Source organism: Phacochoerus africanus, chromosome 6 (assembly GCF_016906955.1).
Source record: "Phacochoerus africanus isolate WHEZ1 chromosome 6, ROS_Pafr_v1, whole genome shotgun sequence".
NCBI classification, from domain to species: domain Eukaryota; kingdom Metazoa; phylum Chordata; class Mammalia; order Artiodactyla; family Suidae; genus Phacochoerus; species Phacochoerus africanus.
The window spans coordinates 102,732,223-102,741,353 of NC_062549.1; the positions used below are offsets into that span (position 1 = coordinate 102,732,223).

The 9,131-nt window shown below is 34.4% G+C and overlaps 1 non-coding gene across 1 annotated transcript; it reads right to left on the bottom strand.

The window, feature by feature from the left end:
• Window positions 1-3,889: 3,889 nt before the first annotated feature.
• Window positions 3,890-3,996, bottom strand: LOC125130146 (U6 spliceosomal RNA). Its single transcript, XR_007135652.1, has one exon. It is a non-coding gene; the product is annotated as a U6 spliceosomal RNA (small nuclear RNA).
• Window positions 3,997-9,131: the final 5,135 nt, after the last annotated feature.

Sequence of the window (9,131 nt, forward strand, 5' to 3'; positions counted from 1 at the left end):
AATCAAACTAAAAAGCTTCTTCACAGCAAAGGAAACCATCAGCAAAATGAAAAGGCAACCTGCTGAATGAGAGAAGATATTTGCTGCCAGGCTCAATTTCCCCAATTACCACATGATTTCCTAAGTTCCAATCACTCCTTCATTTCCCACAGAATGAAATTCATATATTGTCATCTGGCACTTAAGTAACAATCTTGCCTTTATAGCTCCATTTTCTACTAGTGACAAATATAAGTATTTTGTATTTGCAAAAATAACATTAAATAATAAATAAAAACAATTTATGGAATTATAGGAATGTCACATATCTAATGTAGGGTTAATATCCAAAATATACAAGGAATTCTTATAACTCAACAGCAAAATGACAACAAACCCCTAATTAACCCAATTTAAAAATGGGCAAATGACCTAAACAGACATTTTTCCATTTTCTACAAAAGACATGCAAATGACTAATCGGTATATGAAAAGGTGTTCAACATCACTCTTCACAGAAATGCAAATCAAAAGCACAATGGGATATTGCCTTACATCTGTTGGAATGTCCATTATCACAAAGACTGGAGATAATAAATGCTAGCAAGGATGTGGGAAAAAAGCGAAACCTTTTGCACTATTTTGAGGAATGTAAACTGGTAGACACTATGGAAAATAGTATGGAGATTCTTCAAGGAATTAAAAATGAAACTACCATGTAATCCAGCAATCTCACTTCTGGGTATACATCCAAAAAAAAGATGAAAACTACTTCCATGTTCACTGCAGCATTATTTATAATAGCCAAGATGTGAAAACAGACTAAGTGTCCATCAATGGAAGAGTGGAAAAAAATATGCGCTCTCTCTCTCTCTCTCTCTCTCTCTCACACACACACACACACACACACACACACACACACACACACACACACACAACTTGTCCCATGGTACTTGAGGGAGATTGGTTTCAGGACAACACCTCTCCCCCACTGCCCCACCATGGATACCAAAATCTACAAATGCTCAGGTCCCTTATATAAAATTGCACTGTATTTGCATATAACTTATGCACTTCCTTCCAAATATTTGAAATCATATCCAGATTGATTATTAATATCTAATACAACATAAATGTAAATAGCTGTAAATACAATGTAAGTGATATGAGAATTGTTGCCAGTGGCAATTTCAAGTTTTGCTTTTTGCAACTTTTTGGAATTTTTTTCAAGTATTTTTGATGTGTTTGTTTGAATATCTACAGTTGGTTGAACCCACTAAAGCAGAACCTATGGATACAAAGGATTGACTGTTTCTCTATATTTCTATACATATACAGAGATATACAATGGAATATTATTCAGCCTTAAAATAGATGGAAGCCCTATCATTTGAGTCACATGGATGAACCTGGAAGACATTATGCTAAATGAAAGAAACTAGACAGTGGAAAAAAAATACCACATGGTATCACTTATATGTGGACTCTTAAAAAGAAAAAAAGGTGAACTCACAGAAACAGAAAGAAGAGCAGTTACCAGGGGCTGGCAGAGTAGGGGAAATAGGGAGAAACTGAGAAAAGGGTACAAACTTTCAGAAAAGCAAATGTCAACAATTCCTTCAAAGCTTCTTCTACTCCCTTCCCAAATCACATCAACGTCCCTTCCCTACTGCATGTCTTCCTCTTACAACGGAATTATATGCCAAAAAGCCCATCATATGTTGAAAACAGCCTAGAACAAAAATGCATTTAATATACCTAAGCTATGAATATCAAAGCTTAGCCTAGCCTATATTAAACATGCTCACAACACTTACGTTAGCCTACAGTTGTGCAAAATAGTCTAACAGAGCCTCTCTTTTAATAAAATGTTGAATAGCTCATGTAATATATTGAATACTGTACTGAACATGAAAATAAGAATGTCTGTATGGGTACAGAATGGTTGTGTGTAGGCTGATGACCCTCATGATCGCATGACTGACTGAGAACTGAAGCTCCCTGTCTATCCAGCAACACAAGAGAGTACTGTTGTGACATATGACTACCCTAGGAAAAGATCCAAATTCAAAGTACGGTTTCTACTGGATGCGCACTGCTTTTGCACTATCGTGAAGTTGAAAAACTGTTAAGACAAACAACTGTAAATTGGGAATGGTCTGTAGAAATACTAATCTGAATTTTTTTGGCCCAACATTGTAAAATTCATCTACATTGTTAAGTGTTAATTCAATCATTTTCACTGCTATACACTATTCTACAATGTGTTTTTAAATTCTTCAGTAAATGGATATGTAGGTGGTTACTATTTTTTGTTTCTTTGTCTTCCTTCCTTTATTCCTTCCTTCCTCCCCTTCTTTCTTCCTTTCTTCTTTTCTGTCAAGAATAATTCTGCCGTGATATTCTTATCCATCTGCCTTGTTACCATATAGGCACGTTCCCCAAGGATGTATTCTGGGGGTGGAATGTTGTAGGGCAGGCACTCTTATTTTGCTGGATGATGCTAAATTATGTCCCATGGTGTTTATAACAAACCACACTGTTACCGTCATATATGAGCTCTTACATATAAGAGTTTTCCACCAACTTGCCAAAGTCAGTGTCAACTTAATTTTTGACAATCTGGTGAGCATAGAGGTATATCATTGTGGTTTTAATGTGTATTTTCTTGATTAGTAAAAACAAATCTTCTCATGTTTATTGGCCATTTATGTCATTTGTAATTCCTCTTCTGTTAAATGTTTATTCATGACATTTGACCATTTTTTTGGTCTTTTTCTTATTAATTCATAGATTGTGTGTGCATGTGCATATTTGTGACTTGGCTTTTTACTTTTATGTTTTGAATTTTGATGAACCAAAGTTCTTAATTTTAATGTAGTCATATGTATCAATTTCTTTCCTTTTGTCTTGCATTTTCTGTCCTTCTAAAAAAAGTCTTCTTTTACCCCAACATCATGAAAATCTTAATTTACCTGAAAATGATATTTTTATATAATGGGAGGTAGGGAACCATCTTCAACTTTTTTTTCTATATGGGGAACCGAGTATCCCAGCACCACATATCTGCAACGCTAGTTTTGTTACAATTCAAGCATTATTCTCTGTGTGAGTCTTTTCCTGGATTCTTTATTTTGGTTCATTGATCCATTTGTTAAATTTCTGAAGCACTGAAATTCTATTTTAATAATTCTTTCTAAAACTCTCGGCACAGAGAAAGATAAATACTCCCATCAAGTTCTAATTTTTATGTTGTTAAATTTATCGATCTTTCATTCTGATTTCTGTGTCCAGTAATAGAGTGCTCTTCTTCATGCTCCCATTGCTATGAAAAAATTCCCATGATTTCTTAAAGTATTTGATGTTTTCATATTTCTAATCTGAATATGTTCTTCACTTGGAACTAATCCTGTTGAACTATAAAGTGTGCATCTAAATTAATTTATTTCTAGATGACTATCCAGTTCTCCAAATAGTGAATCTTTTCTTCACTGATTTAATATTCTACATTTGTCACATACTGTGTCGATTCACTATTGCTGCATGACACACCATTCAAACATTTAGAGGCTTAACACAATAATCCACTTAATTTTTTCACATCTTTATGGGTCAACACTTTGGACTGGGCTGAGCTGGGCAATTCTATTGGTCTGCTATCTGGTTACAAATGTGATTGGATAACTGACTGGTCTAGGGGTGTCTCTACTGCTTTCCTGAATTTATTTATAGTTTATAATTTTAAAAAATGTATTGGCTTGGGTTTTATTATCTATACATAATGATAATTTTCCTTTTTTCTTAATTTTTATTTTAAATTTATGTTGTATCACTGAGGTTTACACTCTTCCAAACAATGTTAAAAATGGTGGTTATAATGGACATTTTCCTCTGTTCTTTTGTTTTTGTTTTAAATATGGAATGGTTTATGAATTTTCATGTCATCCTCATATAGGGAATGCACTAATCTTCTCTGTATCATTCCAATTTTAGTATATGTGCTAATGAAGTGAGCAGTCCTGTTTCTAAAAATAGCTTTATAATTGATTACAAAGAACTACACATATTTAATATGTACAACTTGAAGAGTCTGTGCAAACTCTCATGATACCATTACCACAATTAGATATATCCAAACCTCCCACAGTTTCCCTGTGTCCCATCGTTTGTGTGATAAGAGTATTTAACATGAGATCTATCTTCCTAAATTTTGAAGTACACAGTGAAGTATTGTTAACTACAGCCACTATGTTGTACAGCGGATCTCTGTAACTTATTAAGAAATTTAAATTTTATACCCACCGCATAACAATTTCCCATATTTCCAACCCTTTAACACATGACAACTGCTATTGTATTCTCTGCTACTATGACTTTTGAGTATTTTACTTTATCTATTTTTCGCTTTTTAGGGACTCACTTGTGGCATGTGGAAGTTTCCGGGCTAGGGGTCAAATTGGAGTTGCAGCTGCTGGCCTACGCCACAGCCACAGTAAAGTGGGATCTGAGCCACGTCTGCGACCAACACCATAGCTCATGCAATGCCGGATCCTTAACCCAGTGAGCAAGGCCAGGGATCGAACCCACATCCTCATGGATACTAGTCAGGTTCACTATCACTGAGCCACAGTGGAAACTCCTAACTGACTATTTTAGATACCTAATTTAAATGGAATCATGCAGTATTTGTCCTTCTGTGATGGTTTTTTCACTTAGCAAATGTCCTCGAGATTCATCCACATTGTTGCACGCTGCAGGATTTCCCTCTTTTTAAAAGGCTGAATAATATCCCATAGTATGTACACTTCACTTTTTAAAAAGTCATTTTCTAATGAACAATCAGGTTTTTTTTTCCCATATCTTGGCTACAAAGAACATGGGAGTGGAGATCTATCTTCGACATCCTGAGCTCACTTCTTTTGGATATATACTCAGAAATGGGACTGCTAGATCATATGGTAGTTCTATTTTTGATTTTTAAGGAACTTCCATACTGTTTTCCATAGTGGCTGCATCATTTTACATTCCCCCACAAATAATGTATAAAGCATTTACCCTTTATTTGCCATCCTAACAGATGTGAGGTGATATCTCATTGTAGATTTGTATTTCTCTGACAATTATTATTATTATTATTGTTATTTGTCTTTTCCAGGGCCACACCCATGGCACATGGAGGTGCCCAGGCAAGGGGTCTAATTGGAGCTGTAGCCGCAGGCCTACACAGAGCCACAGCAACTCAGGATCCGAGCTGCGTCTGTGACCTACACCACAGCTCATGACAACGTCAGATCCTTAACCCACTGAGCGAGGCCAGGGATCGAACCTGCAACTTCATGATTCCTAGTCAGATTCATTAACTGCTGAGCCGTGACGGGAACTCCCCTCTCTGATAATTAATGATGTTGAGCATCTTTTTATACACTTATTGGCTGTATGCATGTCTTCTTTGGAGAAATGTCCATTTAAATCCTTTGCCCATTTTAAAAATTGGGTTATTTTGGGCTATTGATTTGTAGGAGTTCCTTATATATGTTGAAAATTAACCCTTATCAAACATCTTTTTCAAGATCACTTTGGCTATCCTGGGTCTTTCAGTGGTTCCAGATGAATTTCAGAATTTTTTTCTACTTCTGTAAAAATGAGATTGAAATCTTGGTCGGGATGGCATTGAATCTACATGTCACTTTAGAACATTTTAAGAAAATTAGGAGTTCCCATTGTGGCTCAGGGGAAACAAATCTGACCAGCATCCATGAGGATGCGGGTTCAATCCCTGACCTTGCTCAGTGGGTTAAGTATGCAGCGTTGCTGTGAGCTGTGGTGTAGGTTGCAAACTCGGCTCAGATCTGATGTAGCTGTGGCTGTGGCGTAGGCCAGCAGCTACAGCTCCTACTAGACCCCTAGACTGGGAAGTTCCACATGCCATGGGTGCGGCCCTAAAAAGCAAAAAACAAACAAACAAATAAAATTCTTCCAATCTATGAATACAGAATATCTTTCCTTTTATTTGTTTCTTCTTCAGTTCTCTCATCCATGTTTTGTAGTTTTCATTGCACAAGTGTTTTACCTGTCACAAAAGGAGTACTAAGAGGGAAAGTTTATATCATCAAGCACCTACATTAAAAAAAGAAATATTTCACATAAACAGCCTGACATTATACCTCAAGGATTTAGAAAGAGAAGAAAAAATTAAGCCCAGAATTAGCAGAAGAAAGGAAACAATAAAAATTAAACACATGAAATTGAGACTAGGAAAACAATAGAAATAAAATCAATGAAAGAACTAGTTGGTATTTTGAAAAGATAAATTTCACAGATTTTTAATGATGCTGACTAAAAACAGAAGATTAAAGTTAATAAAATCAGAAATGAAAGAGGAAACATTACAACTAATACTGCTGAAATACAAAGGATCATAAAACATACTATGGGTACTTACATGATAACAAATTGTATCACCTAGAAAAAAATAAATTCCTAGAAATATACAACCTACCAAGATTAAATATTGAAGAAATAGAACATCTGAATATACCAATAATGATTCAGGAGATTGAATCATAATGTAAAACCTCCCAACACACAAAAAAAATCCCAGGACCAAATGAATTCACAGGTGAATTCTAGTAAACATTTAAAACAGAATTAATGCCAATCTTTCTCAAATTCTTCCAAAAAACTGAAAAGGAGGGAACACTTCCCAACACATTTTATGAGGTCAGCATTACCCTGATACCAAAGCCATACAAGAAACTACAATGAAAGAAAACTACTAATCAATATCCCTGATGAACACAAATGGAAAAATCCTCAACAAAATACTAGTGCATCAACTCAACAACAAATTAATAGGATCATAAATTTTAATCAAGTAGGATTTATCTCTGGCATGCAAGGATACTTTAATATATGCAAATCAACCAATGTGATATACTACAGTAATGAAATGAAGGATAAAGATCACAATCTCAATAGTTGAAAAAATATTTAGCAAAATAACACTTTCATGATAAAAAATGCTCAACAAACTAGGTATAGATGGAATGTATCTCAACCTAATAAGGGTTGACAAGCCCACAGGTAACATCATATTCAACGGTGAAAGGTTTAAAGCTTTCCTCTAAGATCAGGAACAAGACAAGCATGCCCACTCTTGCTACCTCTTGTACTGAAAGTGTTAACCAGAGCCTCTAGGCCAGAAATAGAAATAAAAGGAATTCAAATCAGGAAGGAAGAAATAAAAGTTTATGTTTGCAGATGACATGCTCTTGTACGTAGAAAAATCTAAAAATCTATCAAAACAGTATTAGAATAAACTAATTCAGTAAAGTTGCAGGATGTGAAACCAACATACGAAAATCAGTTGCATTTCTATAAAAAACAAGGAACTATTTTAAAAGGAAATTAAGAAAACAATCCTATTTATAATGGCATCAAAAGAATAAAATCTTTCATCTTTTCTTGACTTTGGTTGGAATGCTTCTAATGGTTTCTCCATTAAGCATAACCTATGTTTTGAACAGATAGATATATTTTAATCCTGTTAAGGAAATATTCATCTCTTTCCATTTTATATTTTAAAAATCAGGAATAGATTTTGCATTGTGTCAAATGGTATTTTAACATCTATGAAGATGATGAAAGAGGCAGTAACTCTAATGGTTTTGAAGATAGGGTCTAAAGTCAGTTACTACTTGGATTCGAAAAAGTGCTTGTATCACTGAAGTATACAATCCTAGAGCAGTTTCTTAGTGCTTCTAAATAGAAGCTTCTTTATGAAATGAAGAGAATAATGATTCATATAGATATGAAAAATAGCTAGTCAATATATGCAAAGTATTGGAATAATGCCAGGTATAAGAAACATTAAAGAAGTGCTACCATTATGTTACTAACATTTTTTCTCATTAGATGTGTCAATGCCATAAACTATATTAGATTTTGTCCAATGTGACCTTCTTTGCCTTTCTTAAATGAATCTCATTTAGCTATTAGTCCTTTGACGCCTGAATTATATTTGTTAATATTTTATTTAGGATTCTTACGCTGATATTAATATATTAGTTTGGTCTATAGTTTCCTAATTTTTTTAAAAAAATGATATAGGAGTATAGTTGATTTACAAGGTTATATTAATTTCAGATGTATAACACAGTGAATCAGTTATACATATATCCATTCATTTTTTTCTCATACAGGTTATTACAGAATATTGATTAGACCTCTCTCTGCTATACTGCAGCTCTTTGTTAGTTATCCTTTTTATATATAATCCCATGTATATGTATTAATCCCATCCCCCCAGAGATGTGTTCTCTCACCCCAGCAGCTTCTTTTTTGGTTACCATAAGTTTGATTTTGTGCTCTGTTTCTTTTTGTTTTATAAATGTTATTTTGTATCATTTTATTAGATTTCACATCTAAGTGATATCGTATAACTGTGTTTCTCTGTCTCACCTATTTCATGTAGTATGGTAATTTCTAGGTCCATCCATGTTGCCACAGATGGCATTATTTCATTTTTATGGTTGAGTAATATTCCATTGTACATATGTACCACATCTTATGTATCCCTTCCTCTGTTGATACACATTTAGGTTGCTTCCATGTTTTGGCTATTGTGAACACTGCAGCAATGAACACTGGGGGTGCATGTATCTTTTTGATTTATGGTCTTCCTTGGATATATGCCCAGGAGCAGCATTGCTGAGTCATATGGTACTTCTATATATAGTTTTTTTAAGGAACTTCCATACTGTTCCCTATAGTGATGACACCAGTTTACATTCCCACCAAGAGTGGTGGATGAGTCCCTTTATTCCATATCCTCTCCAGCATTTATTTTTTGATGATTGCCATTCTGATTGGTGTGAGGTGATATCTCATTATAATTTTTATTTGCATTTCTCTAGTAATTAGTGATACTGAGCATCTTTTGATGTGGTTTTTGACATCTGTCTTCTTTGGAGAAATGTCTATTTAGATCTTCTGATCATTTTTTGTTTGGGTTGTTATTTTGATATAGAGCTACATGTGCTGTTTGTGTATTTTGGAGATTAATCCCTTGTCTGCTGCTTTGTTTGCAAAGATTTTCTCCCATTTAGTGGATTGTCTTTTTGGTTTTTTTAAATGGTTTCCTTTGCTGTGCA